General features: G+C 34.0%; 1 non-coding gene across 1 annotated transcript; it reads left to right on the forward strand.

The window, feature by feature from the left end:
• The first annotated feature begins 10242 nt into the window (after positions 1–10242).
• Positions 10243–10349, forward strand: LOC128281882 (small nucleolar RNA R71). Its single transcript, XR_008272164.1, has one exon. It is a non-coding gene; the product is annotated as a small nucleolar RNA R71 (small nucleolar RNA).
• Positions 10350–19831: the final 9482 nt, after the last annotated feature.

Below are 19831 nucleotides of genomic sequence, written 5' to 3' on the forward strand. Positions count from 1 at the left end.
TACTTGTTTGTAAACAGTAAAAATCTACTAATCCCGAACTTTTTCCTTTCCTCGATCTAGCTTCGTATTTGAATTTTTTGGTGCAAAAATTATGAAATACCAGCTTAGAGAACCTTCCTATGGCATTTTTAGCTGCTGGAATTGAAGAGAAATGAAGAGAAATCTAGATATCTCCTATTTAGTCCTAGTTTTATTTAGTTAATTTTGCAATATTCCAATTTTACCCTTAATTTATCAATTTTTCTGCTGATTTCATACCCTTTCCGTCCAACCGAAATAACTTTTGGGTCTAATTTCCTTTTAAATCCTTTCTCATTAGACTCTTAAGCTATTTAATCACTCTAGCAACTTTTACACCTATTACAATTTAGTCCTTTTCATTTAATTGACTACCCAAACATTAAAATTTCCTAACGAAATTTTAATACCACATTAATAACATTTCATAAATATTTATAAAATTATTTTCGACTCGTTTTTACGAGATAGAGGTCCCGATACCTTATTTTACCCAATTTCTTCAATAATTTCTTTTTCTAACTAATCACTAAATCGATAAAATTTTCCTATCAATATTTTCATACGATTTTCCTATCATATCAATTTTCAAGAAAAAATATTGAAATAAATTTCTTTTTAAATCGAATTTATGGTTACGAAACCATTGTTCCGATAACCTTGAATTTAGGCCATTACATGTAACACCTCTCGCCTGATCGTCGGGTCCGAGCTATAAAATGTTGCATTCATTGTCGAAGCAACTATAGTCAATTTATAGTAAAATGGTCATACACATATGTAATTCAATGTTAATGATACTCATTTCATGTTAAACAATCAAATTCGAGTCTTAATCGAGCTTACATAAGCTCTTTTATCAAGTCGTGTACGAAATATGGCCAAATTGTAAAGTTTTAAAAGTTCAAGGTTGACATTGTGATGTCACCTCTTCCACGTCATGATGTTGCCAAATAGTTTGTTACGTTGTGACCTTAGGCCACATAACATCGCGATGTGATTTACTGTCGATTGATGTTGTGAAGAGGTAGGTTGCTCGTTGAGCCATGGACTCTGTTTTTGGTAAAAATGAACCATTTTGTACCTATTTCAAGCTTTCCATCAAATCTACCATTTTGTGCATTGAATACCAAACTCAAAAGTATCAAGATACACCAAAACATATCAAAACAAGTCATCTAACCATTCCAAAACAAAAACAATTCAAATGTAAACCCTACCTATGTTATAATACATTGAAAATTACCATTTCATACCTATGTTTACATTGTATAGCTTAATGGTTTATAAGCTTAAATCTTGAACCAAACTAACCATTCCTCAACATATTCCTCAAGCATTCCATTCAACATATCATTTCAACTTCATTCCATACCATTTTACATACCAAGCCTATAATATAGTTCATCATATCCTTTACCATAGTCAAACACATACATACTTATCAAAATGTATGATTCAAGTTACAAAATCAACATGATAAGTAAAGGTTAAAGCAACATTGTCATAAGTAAACATATTTACATACTAGTTTGTACCACAAGACACCTTATGTACACATGCCACAAACTACCGCAAGACACCTTATGTACACATGCCACAAAATATGACACTAAATGATTGTAAAACTACAAATTTGATGATAGGATATTGTGAGCTTCAAAATGATCCAGCTTGACGCGTTCCGCAAGGTATTGATCTCCAAGGGAAAGGGAAAACAAATAAGGTAAGCATACAAAATGCTTAGTAAGTTCATAGGAATTAAACAAAATTTACCTTATCTTTCAATTTAATACAATATGCTACCATAATTTGACATAGTTGGCTAGACATAGCAAAACACAACATCAACAAGGTGAGTTTAACATAAAATCCAACTATATATCAATTCAATTCATTTTGAAATCATTATTTCAATATTATGCTCATGCTCAATTCAAAATTTATCCATTTGAAAATCAAACTCATATCATATCATTTCATTTCAATTTTTATCTTTCAATAACCAATTAGCCTGATAAACTCTAATAAATAGACTTAGATACACAGGTATCTTCGATACACTAGTTGCTTGTCCGAGCTAAACATATAATCGTGCCAAGTTACCAATCCAAGCTAAACCATTATAATGACACATACGATTGCTTGCCCAATATGAAAATATACATGTCAGGTTACCCATCTGTGCTAAACCTTTGAAACAAAATCAGGTTACCAGTTTAGGTTAAATTTGTCATATTCTAAAAATTGGGTTAGTAGAAATTAGGTTAATGAACTAAGAATAGTTATGTTTGAATTTTTTTAGATAACCTTAACACATTTGATAATAAATATCAATTACAATGATTGAGTAATGGTGGAGCTGTCCTTGATGATCTAAGTTCAAATCCATTCACTCTTGTTAATTTCTTTTTAGTACAAATTTGTTTTAAACCCTTAGCAAAGGTCATCTTATGTTTTTAAATATTTTCTGATAAAATGATAACAAGCAAGTGACTGGTCAAGTGGTTAAGTGCTTAGTTAGTTTCCTAAAGGTCCTAGGTTCAAGTCTTTTCATTAGCATCCTTTAATTAATATTTTTCCCATGTGCTATATGTGTTGCTATCCAACCTAGCTTGCCATAAGGGGAGGAAGATTCTTTCCTTTTCATTTGGTCAACATGTGATGTGCGTGATAATTTTTATATTTATGATTGACCGTACTTGAAAACTAACTATTATCACGATAAAGGCAAGCGCACCTATCGAACAGTAGTATAGCTTATAGCAAGACTAGAATGTCGAACCCACAGGAACTAAAAGTACTAGTATTAACCTTTTTTTTATTATCTAGCCTAAAAATAAGGGGATTTGCTTTATCTAAACTAATTAACTAAACTAAGAATGCACAGGAAGTAAATTGGGAAAATACTTTTGGGAAAACTGATTGATTTAGACAATACCCAAGGAAGAATCCACTTAGACTTCACTTGTTATTTGACTCTGAACTAGACAATTTATTCACTTGACTTGATCCGTAGAAATCCTTAATTTATATTATTATCTCTCTCGAGCCTAACAACGTCTAACCCTAGGTTGATTAATTGAAATCTCTTTCTAATTAAAACCCCATAGTGTTGTACTAACTCGATGTATGGATTCCCTTATTAGGTTTGACCCTAATCCGGCAGATTTATGTCACCCTATGCCTAGGGGTGCAATCAACTCTGCTTAATTATGCTAGATCTACTCTTAGACAGGGATTTTTGCTCCTCTGAATAAGCACATCAATACTTGAATCAATATCCTGGAATATTAAAGCAAGAATTAAGAATACATGATTAAGAACAAATCAAGTATTTATCATATAATTCAGAAAATAGTAACAAGATCCGTCTTAGGTTTCATCCCCCTTAGGTATTTAGGGGATTTAGTTCATATGTGTAAAAGAAAACATCTCAGAAGAATAATAATAACAAAACATAAAGAAACCCAAAAACCCCTAAAAGAAATTGAAGGGAGATCTTCAGTCTTGAAGGAGAATCTGGCTCCTGAGATGGATCAATCGATTTTCTTCGAGTAATTATTTGCCTCCTACTCTGTGTGTCCCCTTTAGGTGCCTCATCGGGTGTTTATATAGACTTTAGAATGCTTCAAAACCCTCCAAAGTGGCCTTTTTCGAGTAGAACTAGACTTGGGATCGACAAGACACACCCGTGTGGGGTGGCTTAGGCCGTGTTAGAGTCTGCTAAATAGACACGGGCGTGTGGTATACCAGTGTGAGGAAGCCCAAGCCGTGTTGATTTCCCAGGTTGACCCATTTTCTCCGTTTTTGGCTTGTTTCTCACTCTTTTTCCTCTCTTATGCTCACCTAAGTATAAAACATGAAATTAAAGGATTTGGAGCATCAAATTCCACAAATTTAATGATAATTCATCAAAAAATGTGCTTAAGCATGGGATAAAATATGTATAAATTACGACTTATCAAATACCCCCACACTTAAGCGTTTGCTTGTCCTCAAATAAAGTCCTCAATTCACAATTGAGAATTTATTTTTCTCAAATTATAATTTTTATCAATAATATCTCAAAATAATCCATAAGTAATCATACATTGAGAATTCAACTAAAAGAATATGAAAGTTTCAAACATTCTAATTTGAGCATTTTATCACGAAAACATAGGTGTCTCCCCTCATCTGAGTAATCACCATTGCTTCAAATATCACAGAATTCAACATCCTCACTAAAGATTCACTCAAATCACTCGAGGTGTTTGAGGACAACAAATTTAGCACTCATCAGTCAATATGAAAAGTTATTACCATAGACTTACGTGAAAATCAAATCTCCACCACTATATATTGAGATGTTACATCAATCAAAAGGTCTTTAGAGGGTTATAATGTGGCTTTGGTTAGAGGGTGTGGTCACAAGCTGAAAGAGAAAGTTAGAATCGAGATTGAATTGAAAAATTACCTAACTAGAAAAATAGTAAAACTGACAAATTACATCCCTAATTAGATGATCCTAGAATTGAGCTTTTCTTCATAGATAACATCGTTTTAATTCAAGCATTACATAATTTCATAATATGCTAGACGACAAATCTTAATTTTAGCAACTTCGTTTTTTTTTAAGAACAAATCAAGTAACATAGAACTTTGCTAACTATCAAAAATAAAACATAGCTAAGCAATTTATTCAAATCAAATCTCAACAAAAATAGGGATCAAATTAATTGAGGGGATTTCAACAATAATGGGTTATGGGTTAATATTGAGGGTAAAGCAATGAATGGCTTGTTAGGCTCAAGGAAGTTCACAAAAGGTTAAATATGAAGGTAGACTTTTATGGAGTGAGTGGGTTAAACTTAAGTGCCTTTATCATCTCGACATATCAAATCAATGGTGTGGTTTTGACATGCATAATCGAAGCAAGTTCTAAAATAACAAATTAATATTGACGCACTCATAGCAACAATAAAAGTGAGCATGAATGAAATAACATATGCTCTAAAGGCTCAAGATCTCACAAAAATTATGGCTTTTTGATGTTAATCCTGTGAATTTCAACTTCAAGATAATACCTAAACTTGGGGAAATAACCTAAAAATTTTTAATTCTAAAAAAAAAATCAACTTATCATACTTGATTCTCTAATTCCTTATATTTTAAACAATCAATGCATAAATGCCTATGTTTTAATTCAAGACATTTCAATAAAAATCATAAATTAATCAAAATTCATTCTAATAGTGATATGAGTGAGTCACGTGGGAATAAAATAAAATTCATGGATTTTTCTGATAATGATATAAATAACCCCCCACACTTCAGATGTACATCGTCCTCAATGTACAAAGATAGATTTATTGAGAAATATAGATATAAGATCATAAAATAGGGAGAGAAGTGAAACTTTCTGAATGTTAAATGGAATCCTTGAATTGGAGTCATGGAAAGTAATTGGTTAAAACAAGGGTAAGATTGAAGGAGGATACTCTAGTGGTGGTAGAGGTTGTTAGTCCACAAGTCCTGTGCCAAAAGAATATTATAGCTAGTGGTAGCTATGGTCGTGGTCGAGCAGGGTATGGCAGTCGTGGAGGACCTTTTTCAGTGGAGTTGCAAATTCCTAAGTAATAGTGAGCTTCAAAGCTCTTCATAACTGTGATAGAATCATTAACTCTTTAGGAGCCAAAAACATAAATTACATAATATAAATTGTAAAACCTAAAGATGAAATAAAAATAGTATTAAAGAGAAATAAAATGAAAAATAATTTAAAAAGATAAATAAAGATAAAAGTAAAAATAATAAATAATAAATAAAAGTCTTTAAAAATCCTCATCGCCAAATGGTTCGCAAGGTAGGGGTGAAGATGAGATGTGAAGTTGCTGACAAATCTGATGTAAGGTTGCATCAATGTGATCGAAGCACTAAAAACATTGCTGCTCGAATCGAGTGAGACGCTCAGAGATGTCAGAGAGTGAATCAGTCATATGAACTGGACGATGAATAGGTGGTGGGTGAGATGGTGGATCCTCGTAAGGTGGAGGGACATAATCAGTAATGTCCTCTGGGTCTTCCTGCTCGGCTGACTGGATGAGGCAGTACTGAGGAGGATCAAATCCACGTCATCACTCGATCATCCTCATATGGAGCATACTCGAGATTCCCTATGGGTACATCTGACCGATGAAGGTGAGGGAGGATGATTGTGCCGTCGTGTTGAGGAGACCGAAGTACCGCGTCAGACGAGTCACATAAAGGCCGATAGAAATGACTCCCTTCATATGCCGCTCTATCGATGGCGAATGGCGAGGGCAATGAAATAAGCGAGGTCGAATACGTTCCCATGCGCCATGCTTCATAAAAATAGGCGTCATTAGTGTTGTCGACGCCGGTACTCTCTCGCCATCCTTTTAGGGTGTAGGCTAGGATAGCATGTAAGTATCTCAGTGATGGAGCGAAAGCCGATGCCTTGGAGCGACTAGGGTCATAAGTGGCCGAAGTAGGGACTAGGGCCTTCCAGGAATTTGAAGGAGAATAGTGGATGTGGCGATGGAGACTGTCGAAGTCGTCGTCGTCCATGAACTCATCCGTATATAGTCCTAATTTGACACCAAACTCAGGCATGCTCAACTAGAGAACTAAATCGCCAAGACAGAACTAGACCATTCTGGGATCATCGAACCCTGTCATAACGGTTTGAAAGTAAAAGGTCGAATAGAGTTCTAGTGTGAACTCGAGGTATGTCTGCTCGATGATCTCGAAGAAGAGCCTCCATGGGTCAGTAGTTAGAAGAGCCCGGATTGCGTCAGCGAGTTGAATCTGCTCTAGAGCGGTCCAATCAATACATCGCCCTGCACTGATGGGTTTCGTATGGAGTATCTGAAAAAGTTCCTCCTAAGGTTCCAAGGGAAACTGTAGGAAGGGGTGACGCACTTCGGCAGATGCGCTTGCTGATGTGGCTTTAGGTCCCTTTTGCTTTTTTGAAGCGGGGACAACGATTTTCTTACCACGTGGATTTGACATGGTATACCTAAAAAAAGAACGGGTCTTATGTCTTAATGAGCAGGAATATAACATATGCTAACAAATTCAAAAAGGAATTAGCCATGAATATAATTAAAATAACAAATTCAACCAAAAACTAATGGCATTAACAAGACTCAACCAAAAGTAATCGAACTTGACGACAGAAATTTTATGGCAAATGGCATAGTAATAGCATGACTAAATTCAACACGAAATAGATGAAAGTAGCTAATAATGGTAAGAAAATGGTACAAAATATGTGAAATAGATCCTAAGAATGAGGATGATATGGTAATCAATTAATAGCAAAATGTAAGTAATAGGGTAAAATTAAGATCATCATGATGGTAAGCATAAAAAAAATTAAAAGAGAAGAGAAGACTGTTACTAGAGGACCGATAGCCAGAGGAGCGACGGCGCAATAGTGGGGGTTTGTAGTGTAGAGAAAGAGAGAAAAAGAAAGGAATGTGTAGGGAAAAGAGGACAAGAGAGAAGATTTTGATGTATTATCGAAGGAAAGGGAGGAGAAATTATGGATTTTGGGTGCTGGTCGGGGCTTAGGTGGCGGCGACGGCGGTGGAAGCGGTGGCTAGGGTTAGGGTATTGGGGAAAGGGATGATGAATAGTATGGGTTTATATAGATATTGGGGCACACAGCCGTGCTTTCAGCCCGTGTGTTTCGTGCTTTTCAAATGTGGGCGCGTCTGAAATTCGACCACGACCGTGTTCTTTGGGCGTATTGGTGCACACGGTCGTGTCGCACGGCCGTGTCCTACTTCGTTCGCTTCTCCCACGCCCGTGTTATTTTGACAGTTTCGACCGTGGGTAGTGGGCACGGGCATGTCGCTCGCCCGTGTTAATTTCTCAGTTTCTACCACGGCTTATAGACATGGGCGTGTTGCACGCCCGTGTTGATTTGGTAGGAATGCCCACGGCCATGTTGCACGGCTGTGGCAACGCATCAAATCTTGTGTTTTAGGAAAAAAATTACTCTATTTTCACACAGCCGTATCGAACGGCCGTGTCGCCGCCCTTGGTATAAGCATGGCCTAAGGCACGCTCGTGTACCTAGCCGTGTGGATTTGGAAAACCTGTGTTCAATGACTCAGTTAATGATTTAGATGTTAAAAACTAAAATTTAAAGAAATCAACACCGTTAGTGCTTGGGTTGCCTCTCGAGAAACACTTATTTATAGTGTAAGCTCGACTTACCTCGATTTCTCATAGTCATGGCGGTTCAAGGAGTTGACACTCCTCATTCCTGCTATCAATCTTATCAAAATATGGTTTTAGACGAGAACTATTTACCTTAAAAGTGTCAAATTTGCAATGAGTTACCTCGACTGTACTGTATGGGAAAATGTTAAGTACCGTAAAAGGGATTGCTCCATTAGGTTCAGAAGTGGTAATACGAGGGTCTGCTGCATCTAATAGTACTTTGTCTCTAACCTTAAGTTGATTTGACAAAAAATTGAGTCTGTCATGACGTGGTTTTGGTTTATCGTGTGTTCTCAATTTCTGTGTCCACCATTCATCTAGTTCCTCGATCTGTAGCCTTTGCTTTTCATAGATGGGTCCTTTGTTGTTACCTGAACATAACTCATGTATGCTCTTCGAACGTGTTTTCTGCAAAGAAGGTTGCATCACATGATCAGTATTAGTAGCATGCTTTATACAATCGCCCTCAATATTCGATGTGTTATTCGAATTACGAGCTTGAAGAGTGATTATTTCATCACCCATACGAAGTGTGAGTTCACCTGTACCAACATCAATAATAGTTCTAGTAGTTGCTAAAAAGGGTCGTCCTAAAATCAAAGGCAGGTCACTGTCCTCTTCCATGTCTAGAACAACAAAATTAATTGGGAATATAAATTTATCGATTTTGACAAGTACGTCTTCAATAATAACCCTAGGAAATCTGATGGTTTTATTCGCTAGCTGAATGCTCATACTAGTTTGTTTGGGTTTCTCAAGACCAAGTTGCTTGAACATTTTGTAGGGTATGACGTTAATGCTTGCCCCTAAATCAGCCAATGTATTATTAACATCTAAGCTACCAAATAAACAAGGAATCATAAAGCTCCTTGTATCTTTCAATTTTTTGGATAGCTTATTTTGTAGAATGGCTGAGCAAACTACACTTAACTCCACATGCGATGCCTCACCCAACTTCCGTTTATTTTCTAAAAGCTCCTTTAAAAATTTAACTGCATTTGGCATCTGCAAAAGAGCTTCAATAAATGGTAAATTAATATGTAATTTCTTTAATAATATAAAGAATTGACCAAATTGTTCGTCTGTGTGGTCTTTCTTTGTCGCTTTGTGGTATGGCACATGAGGTTTGTACTCTTTACTTACCAGTTTTCGCTCACTGTGGTCAATCTCATCCTTACCTTTACTTACCACAACTCCTTGCCTCGGTTCTAGTTCAGGTTCAACTAACCCTTCTTTATTTTGAACGGTAATCGCATTAAGCTGTTCCCTTGGGTTAGATTCAGTGTTACTCAGCAAGCTGCCTTATGGTCGTTTAGAAATCAATTTAGCAAGCTGGCTTATCTGAGTTTCGAGCCATTGGATCAACACTTGTTGATTCTTAAGTACTATTTCGGTATTCTGAAATGAGTTTCTAACACCGAGATAAATTTCGTTAGCATCTCCTCAGTGTTCGACTTCTTTTCCTGCTGGTAAGGTGGTTGTTGAAAACCTGAGGGATGTTGTGGTTTTTGATTTCCTTGGCCACCCCACGAGAAGTTGGGATGGTTCCTCCAACTTGCATTATAAGTGTTACTGTATGGGTTATTTTGAGGTCTAAAATTATTATTACCCATATATTGAACTTGTTCCTCCTTGGTGCTAGGGTTGAAGGATTGATATTTTGTGTGTACTCCTCCTCCATTTAAATTACACTTCATCACTAGATGTACCTGAGTAGAACTATACAAACCGTCAATCTTTTTATTTAATAGTTCTACCTGGTTAGATAGCATAGTAACCACGTCGAGGTTGAAAACACCGGCTGCTTTTGTCAGCTTTGTTCTCATGACTTGCCACTGATAGTTATTCAGTGACATCTCTTTAATAAATTCATAAGCCTCTTTAGGTGTTTTGTTGTTCAAAGTTCCATCAGCGGCTGCATCAATAAGTTGCCTTGTTGAGGGGTTCACACCGTTGTAAAAAGTCTAAACCTGTAACCATAAAGGTAACCCATGGTGAGGGCACCTTTTCAATAGGTCCTTATATCTGTCCCATGCATCATAAAGAGTTTCTAGATCCATCTGCATAAAAGAAGAGACATCATTCCTCAATTTAGCCGTTTTAGCCGGCGGAGAATATTTAAGTAAATTTTTTTTGGTTATTTGTTCCCAAGTAGTGATTGACCCTCGTGGTAACGAGTTCAACCACTGTTTAGCCTTATTCCTCAACGAAAAGGGAAACAACCCAAGGCAAATGGCATCATCAGAAATGCCATTAATTTTAAACGTGTCTCATAGTTTCAGAAAATTCGCTAAATAAGTGTTTGGATCCTCATCCTGCAAACCATCAAATTGAACAAACTATTTTATCATTTGAATCCTGTTAGGTTTCAGTTCAAAATTATTTGCAGTAATAGCAGGCCTAACTATACTCGATTCAGTTCCTTTTAAATTAAGTTTAGCACAATCACACATGGTACGAGGAGCAGGATTCTGATTTACTGGATCTGCAACAATCGCAGGAGGTAGTAGATTTTCCTGATTTTCAGCTATCTCATCGGTTGTGGTGTGAAAATCGTCCTCTCGCTCTTCCTCTATGTATCTTAGGTTTCGCCTTATTTCTCTTCGGTTTTTGCTAGTTATGCTTTCGATCTCACAATTAAAAAGTAATGGTCCCGACGGGTTTCTTCTAGTCATAAACTATAAAAACCTACCAGAAGTAAAAAGAAAATTTAGTAAAATTAAAATAGGATTTAAATTGCAATGAAATAAATGGCTAAAGTAATAAAAATTAAGCATTCCTAATATCTTAGTTCACCAACAATGGAGCCAAAAACTTGATGTGCGTGATAAGTTTTATATTTATGATTGATCGTACTTGAAAACTAACTATTATCACGATAAAAGAAAGCGTACCTATCCAACAGTAGTATAACTTATAGCAAGACCGGAATGTCGAACCCACAGGAATTAAATGTACTAGTATTAACCTTTTTTTTATTATTATCTAGCCTAAAATTAAGGGGATTTGCTTTATCGAAACTAATTAACTAAACTAAGAATGCACAGGAAATAAATTGGGAAAATACTTTTGGGAAAACTGGTTAATTTAGACAATACCCAAGGAAGAATCCACCTAGACTTCACTTGTTATTTGGCTCTGAACTAGACAATTTATTCACTTGACTTGATCCGTAGAAATCCTTAATTTATATTATTATCTCTCTCAAGCCTAACAACGTCTAACCGTAGGTTGATTGATTGAAATCTCTTTCTAATTAAAACCCCTAGTGTTGCATTAACTCGATCTATGGATTCCCTTATTAGGTTTGACCCTAATCTGGCAGATTTATGTCACCCTATGTCTAGAGGTGCAATCAACTCCACTTAATTATGCTAGATCTACTCTTAGACATGGATTTTTGCTCCTCTGAATAAGCACATCAATACTTGAATCAATATCCTGGAATATTAAAGCAAGAATTAAGAATATATAATTAAGAACAAATCAAGTATTTATCATATAATTCAGAAAATAGTAACAAGATCAGTCTTAGGTTTCATCCCCCTTAGGTATTTAGGGGATTTAGTTCATATGTGTAAAAGAAAACATCTCAGAAGAAGAAGAATAATAAAACATAAAGAAACCCAAAAACCCCTAAAGTAATTCCTTGCCTCCTACTCCGTGTGTCCCCTTTAGGTGCCTTCTCGGGTGTTTATATAGACTTTAGATTGCTTCAAAACCCTCAAAAGTGGCATTTTTCGAGTAAAACTAGACTTGGGCTCGACAGGGACACGCCCGTGTGACATGCCCGTGTGGGGTGGCTTAGGCCGTGTTAGAGTCTGTTAAATAGACACGGGCGTGTCATATACCCGTGTAAGGAAGTCCAGGCCGTGTTGATTTCCAATGTTGACCCATTTTCTCCGTTTTTGGCCTGTTTATCGCTCTTTTTACTCTCTTATGCTCACCTAAGTATAAAACATGAAATTAAAGGGTTAGGAGCATCAAATTTCACAAATCTAATGATAATTCATCAAAAAATGTGCTTAAGCATGGGATAAAATATATATAAATTACGACTTATCAACATGCCTTAAGTGAGGAGACCATGATCCCTTTTTCACTCCATTATCCTCCTTTGTTGTCTTTTTCCTCCATTTTTTCCTTATTCATGGTACAATGAACCTAGACTAGGTTGACCACTTTTTGCCATCCAACCTCCCATTCTCCTCCTCTCATTGCTGCACCACACTCCTCTCTTCCCAATTTTCTCTATTTTTTCTCTTTTATTTAGCTCTTAACCTTCCCTTATTTATTTTCTTTCACTTTTTCCTCCATCTTTCTTAGTTGTGCACCACCAATACTTCACCACCGAACCATCTCCCATCACCTCTCCTCTCTCCTTTTTCTCTCCGAACACTGCCCTCCTCCACTATATCGACCACCACGCACACCACTAAATTCCTCTCTTTTTATGTTTTTTTCTTTCTTTTCTCTATTCTATTCTCCGTTAAAAAAGTGGCTGAATCATTGTTCATTCATTCTCTTCCATCGAACCGCTGTCTTTGTTGCTAGATCGTTGTCACCGTCATCGTCGTTGCACCACCGTTGACAGTGGATATCTTTTCCCTCTTCTTTTTTCTTATTTTAAGTGTTCATTATTTTTGTTTTAATAATCAAAATCCAGCTTTAATCATTTCATTTAAATCCTAATTTGAAACTCTATTTATTCCTTGGGTTTATCTTTGAATAAATCCTCATATTAGATTATTCCTTCTCCTCCAATTCGTGACCCATTTGATTCGTTGGTCTTCCGTTCCATTTGTGTGAGAGTAAGTATAAACGGTGTATAGAAATATTTTCTCATTTATATTTTTGTTCTCTTGGCCGATTACTTTAGGGGGGCCTTGGTGATTTATTTCTTCAATAAATAATGTTTCATATATCTTGTGTATAGAAGGGCCGTCAACCCGAGAATCCGTTAATCGTTGGGTTTTAATTGCTAATCCAAGAGATCTTTAAGTGTAATCTAATTGTAAAACCACGTATGGGTTTTTTTAGAGATTTATTGCACATCAGATTTATGATCAGGTGTGGGTTTTAACACTAAATAAATTAAGACTATTACTAAATTGATAAAAATGTTGTTATTAAAATAATGTTGTTTGATGGGGATACTATATGTATCTATAAACTGAGATAAGTCATATTTATGGATTTTTATTAATTAAGTGTTTTTCCTAAACTGTATGCTTGTGAAAATTATGTTGTGTGATATTGATATTTGCTAATAATGTGAAAAATATATACATCTATTCTCAAGTTATGTGATTATATGACATATGTGATATTCATATGAAGATAAGATGTAAAATTTTGATACCTTGAGTACGTATGTGATTTGCATGTTAAACATGCCTACATGATTTCGAGTGTTTTGGCCATATTACATGCATGGGGTGGGATATGTGAAAAGTGGAAGTATATGGCAATTTATCTGTATTAATGTGATACTGTTCATGATTTGATTATATGGTAGTTTATCTGCGACTTTGATGGCTTTTCCATGATTTTGTTTATATGGTAGTTTATCTACATTACTATGACACTTTTCACAATTTGGTGTATTGGTTGGACGAATTATGAGAAAACTCGATTATGGTGTGTAGTGGATATGGGTAGGATCATTTTCTTAAAATCTATATTGTTTTACAAATTATGCATTGACATTATCATGCATGATATACTTATGAAATAAGGAGACATGTGATTTTATGACTTTGTATCATATATGTTTTATATTGTGAATGAGTTTATGTTAATCTCAAACTGGGTTTAAAAAGCTCACCCCGTTAGTGTTTCAACCTCTCAAGTAACACTCAAACATAAGACTTGGATTCAACACTTGGTGGAGCCTCTCAGAAAATTTTGCATCATGGAAATTTATTTGATTTTTAACTATTTGGATTTCGGGCTGTGATTTTGTGGACTTTTGGACTTTACCTTTATTTTTGGTTTGTGATTTATATTTTTATGAAATTAAAACTATCATACATGCATGCAAAATTATGAGATTTTAAATATTTTTGATAATTTCATTTTCTAAATTAATCATGTTTTGTTGAATTTTAAATGAAATAATAATTTGTAAATTTTCTAAATAGTTTTTATGAAAATCTGCTGCAAGCTTCTTTATAAAAGTCATTTTATAATTATAGTATAAGATCTTTCATTTTTAAATGTTTTCAAACAACATTACAAATAAATAACGCTTTTCTTTTTAAAATAAATATATTTTACTAAGTATTTTTCAAAAGATAAAATTTTTCAATCTTAGAGATTTTACATTTTCAAACTCAAACCTCTATTTTTCAAATAAAATAATAATTTCTTATGTCTTTAATGTAATTTTTGAGATTTGGCCATAATGTCTAGGCCAGTTTGGGCGTTATAAAACTTGTGTCACATGTATCTTTGAGTCCACAACAAATGTTGGATCTCGGTAACATTTGTAACCAATCTCGTAAAAGCACGCAAAAAACCCTATTGGCACGCCAATCGTATCATAACATTTACTAAGTTCACATGGGCATCTATTACACATATAAATCGTCACTTTTCAATTAAGTCCAATTCTCACCTTTTTGTACCAATTCACAACCAATTCAATTTACAATCAACCACATATATAATTCAATTACATACAAGTTATAAATATCATATGAACTTACTTGGAAAAAACAGAAAACAAGTTGAATCTTCAAGAATTATTTGACAATGCTAGATCTGGGTAACATTTGTAACCAATCCCATAAAGGCGCTCAAAAAAACTCTATTGGCATGCCAATCATATTCTAACATTTACTAAGTTCACATGAGCATCTATTACACATATAAATCATCACTTTTCAATTTAGTCCAATTCACACCTTTTTGCACCAATTCAATTCATAATAAACTATATATATAATTCATTTACGTAAAATTTAAGTTATAAATAACATATTTACTTACTTGGAAAAAAACAACAAACAAGTAGAATGTTCAAGGACTATTTGACAATTTTGGTTTTTTCCCTGATTATCTTCAGTTTAATTCAATTCTTGATCTAAACTATTATTTTGGACAATCATTAATACCAAACATTTTTATATCATTCCATGATATGCGTGAACCTATTTAATTCCATTTAGCAAATGCCGTTTACATTTTGCATTTTTTTCAATGTAGTCCGTGAAATCGAAATAACAACATCTTTAAATTCTGAGCTTCGATTTTAAAACCGATCTCAATTACATCCATTGTAGACCTTTTACTATATATTATTACTAAATTTTCACATCAATTTCAAAATTTATTCACTTTAGTCATACTGTACAGAACTAACGATTTAAACATTACAATCTAGTCCTTTTTTCACATATAAAAGGTTAAAATCTATTAATTTAACACCAATTTCTTCAAGAAATCATTAATGAAAACTTTCGAAAACTTTTAATAGTTTTGAAAATTGGTACATAGGCTAGCTAAATCAAGCTTTCATAACCTCAAAAATATAAAAATTACAAGAAAATGACTTAAAATTCTTACCTAATCAAGGACCGAAAGTGTTGAAGCTTTGAAACCCTTTTCTCCCTTTTTTGTTTCGATTGTGGATGAGTAGAGAAGATGAAGTTCTTTTTCATTCCACCTACATTTGTTTTTATACTTGGATTAAGAATTTTATTAACTTTATTTAATTTAAACATAATTTAATCAACTAAACATAATCCAAGATGGTTAAATTACCAATTTTGGCATTTAGTTAATTAAAATTTGAGCCCCTAGACCTTTGGCCAATTAAAAACTTATAGCGATAAAACTTTTACAATTTAGTCAATTAATAGACAAAATTAAAGGACTAAACTTTAATATCCTATTATATGAAGTCCGTAAATATTAGATTGTTTACACTTGGCTGATCCAGCTACCCCTAAAATAGTGGAAACAAATGCTTCTAAGCTAGGATATGGTGGGATTTTTAAAATAAGTCAAGGGAGGAAAAGAACAAATAGTCCAGTTTATGTCTAGACACTAGAATCCAACTTAGAAAAAATATAGTACAATCAAAAAAGAAATTTATCAATCGTTTTATGTATTACAAAATTTCAAATTGATTTATTAAATAAAAAAGTTCATTTACGAATTGATTGCAAATCAGCAACAGAAGTTTTACAAAAAGATGTTCAAAATATTGCCTCAAAAAATATTTTCGCAAGATGACAAGCAATTTTAAGTATATTTGATTTTGAAATTGAATATATTAATCTTTACCTGACTTTCTGGAAACACAAAAATTTATATACTTTTTCATACCCAATTTTACTTAAATTCATTCAAATCCGGTTAAATTCTTGTCGAAAAATAATTAAATATTATAAAATAATTAAATTATGTTAAAAATATGAACATGGAGAATTTATTTAATTTTATACTTAATTTTGATTAATTTTGACTATTTTCGACAGATTCGCGCAAGGGGCGAAAATTGGCTCGGCTGACACTGCTGAAAGCACAAAACCGAGAAGCAATTTGAAGTATCGAGGCACTTTAATTTCCAGCCTAAGACAGTCCAGAAATGAGTATTAATTTATAATTTAATTAATTTTAATTTATTCCCCATTTAATGTGGGTTAAATAAATTTTGTTAATTAATTATGGAGAAAGGGTCCAGTTGAACCGCACTGGTCGAGTCAAATTGAGTGAACCGAACCAGCCACTAAATGGGCAGCCCGGAACCGTCCATATGCTGATCCAAATCAGCATTTTGCTGATTAAATATGCTTGTAAAAAGGCCCTCAAAAGACTTCTAAATTGCATTCAAACCCCACCTTAAATTATGGCTTTGTAGATTTGCCACAAGCTTAAAATAGCAAAGTTGAAACTCTCAACTTTGCCATGTGTGTGGCCGGCAAAGGTAGGTCTCTTTGCCTGCTGGAATTTTCTATTCTTAGCAGTGACAATCACCTATAAAATCCACCCCTTGCTGATCATTCAAGGCATCACTCACTTCACATCATTCTCTTATTCCCTCTCTCACTTTACTCTCATTTTTCCATTCCATTCCCTCTTGTTCAAATGCCGATTTCTTCTCTTGGGAAAGAGGCTTCTATCAGCCATTTTGGAGCAGCAGTTAGGTGTTCATAAGCCACCTTGATAGCCAAGGCCAACAAAGAACGAAGAACGAAGCAACTAGTCAAGCCACGGAGAAACACCGGATTTGCCTCTTGTTCCCTAACTCTTTAATTTTTGTTGTTGTTTTGACGAACATGTTTTTGAATATTTATGCTATTGAAATGGTTATTTTAATCAATTTAGCTTAAATTATGTTTGTGTTGGGTTGATTATATTATGCCTGCTTAAATTGTTAAAATGATGTTTATGTTGTTATAAGCCTTGGTAAGATGCTTGATTAAGTAAAACCATGCCTATGTTATTCTTGTGTTACGACTATGAGGTAACTAATGAATTAATTATTTAAACGGATTGAAATTGTAATTAATTGACGCAGTACTTAATCAGTGCATGTTTATTCTTCTAAGGTAGCTGAAGGGTAAATTAGCAATGTATCTGGCGATATTATTGCCTTGCATAACTTGCAAGATTATTGTGATTAAATTGTTTCAAGGTAGGGATGCCTTGTTACTTCACAAAGTCTTTTATATGCTTATTAGATTTAATTAATCGTTTGAATTGACATAGGGATATGCAAGAGATTGGTTCAATTTAATGAGTATGTATGTGCAATAGCATGTTTGCTTGCTAGAATCTATTTAGTCGGTTGAATTAACATAGGGATATGTCAAGAGATGAATGGATTTTTGTATGTAAGTTTGTTCATAAGTTAGCAAATTACCGGGTTGTTTTGAATTTATTCGCAACAGTATAAACATGAGTGTAATAATTCTGAGTTCAAGAAATATAATTAATCCAACACAAGTATGTTACATTGATTAAATCTTATTTGAAATCGTGCATTGAAACTCCTTTGTTATTTTTAATTATTTACTTAGTTTTTAAACAGTTTTTAACCACCTTTTAAAACCAAATTATTTTTACCTCACCAAAGTGTTTTACAATTAATTTCATAAATAATTCTTTTACAGTCCCTGTGGGTACGATAACTCGACATTTACTTGTCACTTTATTACTTGTTGCGATTGTGTACACTTGCACATTTTTCCGTCGTTCCATTTTCTCACTAAAAAATTCCTTAAAAAATGCTTCCCAAACTTAAAGACAAAGGAAAAGGAAAAATAGAAGAATTTTCCTCAAAAACCAAAATTTCCTCAAAACCTATCAAATCATGGTATGAAATTTGCCCACAATAAGAAAATGAGGGGAAATTATCCTTATCAAAATCCTTCAATAATGCATCCCTCCAGGATGTAAAAAACCTAAATGAAATCGGTTCGCAAATAAAAAAATGGATTGGGTCTCTCTCTTAATCCCCAAAAGTGCCATTAGCTATTACCCAAACAAAATAGGATACTACTTTCAAACAAATTGTTGCTGAAGCAGCTAAGATTTCAAAAAATAAAGAGGTTGTTTTACACAAACCAAAATCTCTAAATAATATTTCAAAAGAAACATCTCTTTCAGAAGTTTTTCCAAAAGAAGTAGCATCTTCACAAGTTGCTACAAAAAAATCCTTACAATATTTTTCAAACAAATGTTTTGAAAAAAAATTATGAAGAAAGAATTTTCTAAAAACCATTTTGCAAAAAAAAAAAAGGGGTTACAATTAAAATGTATTGGGCTAGTACTTAGGCTTGTTTTTATTGTTCCTTGTAAGGAATCATGAAACATAATGTCTTTGGTCTTTTAGGAATATCAAAATTGAAGTATATTTGGTTTGACACTCACTTGAACTAATCCAAAATGAATGTATTTATAATTTTGTTCTTTAAGCTTATTAATGATGAATTTATATAATAATTGGATAGTTTCATATTCTTTTGGATAAGTAAACTTTTTTATTTTATTTTTATAACATAGCTAAAAAAGACATTTAAAGTTTCAAAAGTTATTTTATTATAAATTTGGTTTGTTGGAACCTTCGGAAGAGTCCAATTATCGAATCTTTAGGGAACACTTTCATAATGTTCTTCTTATTCATTAACAATATTATTTGAGGTTTGGTCAGACTCTTTGGATAGGGTGGTGGTAAAGCTTGCAAAAGAATTGGTTCTTAATCTACTGTAATTCGATGTAGCAAATTAAACTAGTTTTTGCATTTAAGGAGCTTGAATGCAAATATTTCGTTATGTTTTAGTTAAGTTCTCTTAGTTTTATTTACATTCAATAAAATGTACAAATTGAGTCTTTTATTGACCTTAGGGGCCGAATGAATCCTAAAGGTGAGTTGACGTACTTTGTGTATGTGCAGGAGACCATTAGAAGGTGTACTAAACGAATACTGGTTGCTATGTCGTAACACAGATGACTCGATATCGCAACATAGGGAACATAATGGAGAGAGCTTCAGTCCGCCTTCGATGTCGCGACATACCCCTGAAGGCATCTCAAGGAGGAGTATGTTGTCACCTCTGTCGAG

This window comes from Gossypium arboreum, chromosome 1, assembly GCF_025698485.1.
Source record: "Gossypium arboreum isolate Shixiya-1 chromosome 1, ASM2569848v2, whole genome shotgun sequence".
In the NCBI taxonomy this organism is placed as follows: domain Eukaryota; kingdom Viridiplantae; phylum Streptophyta; class Magnoliopsida; order Malvales; family Malvaceae; genus Gossypium; species Gossypium arboreum.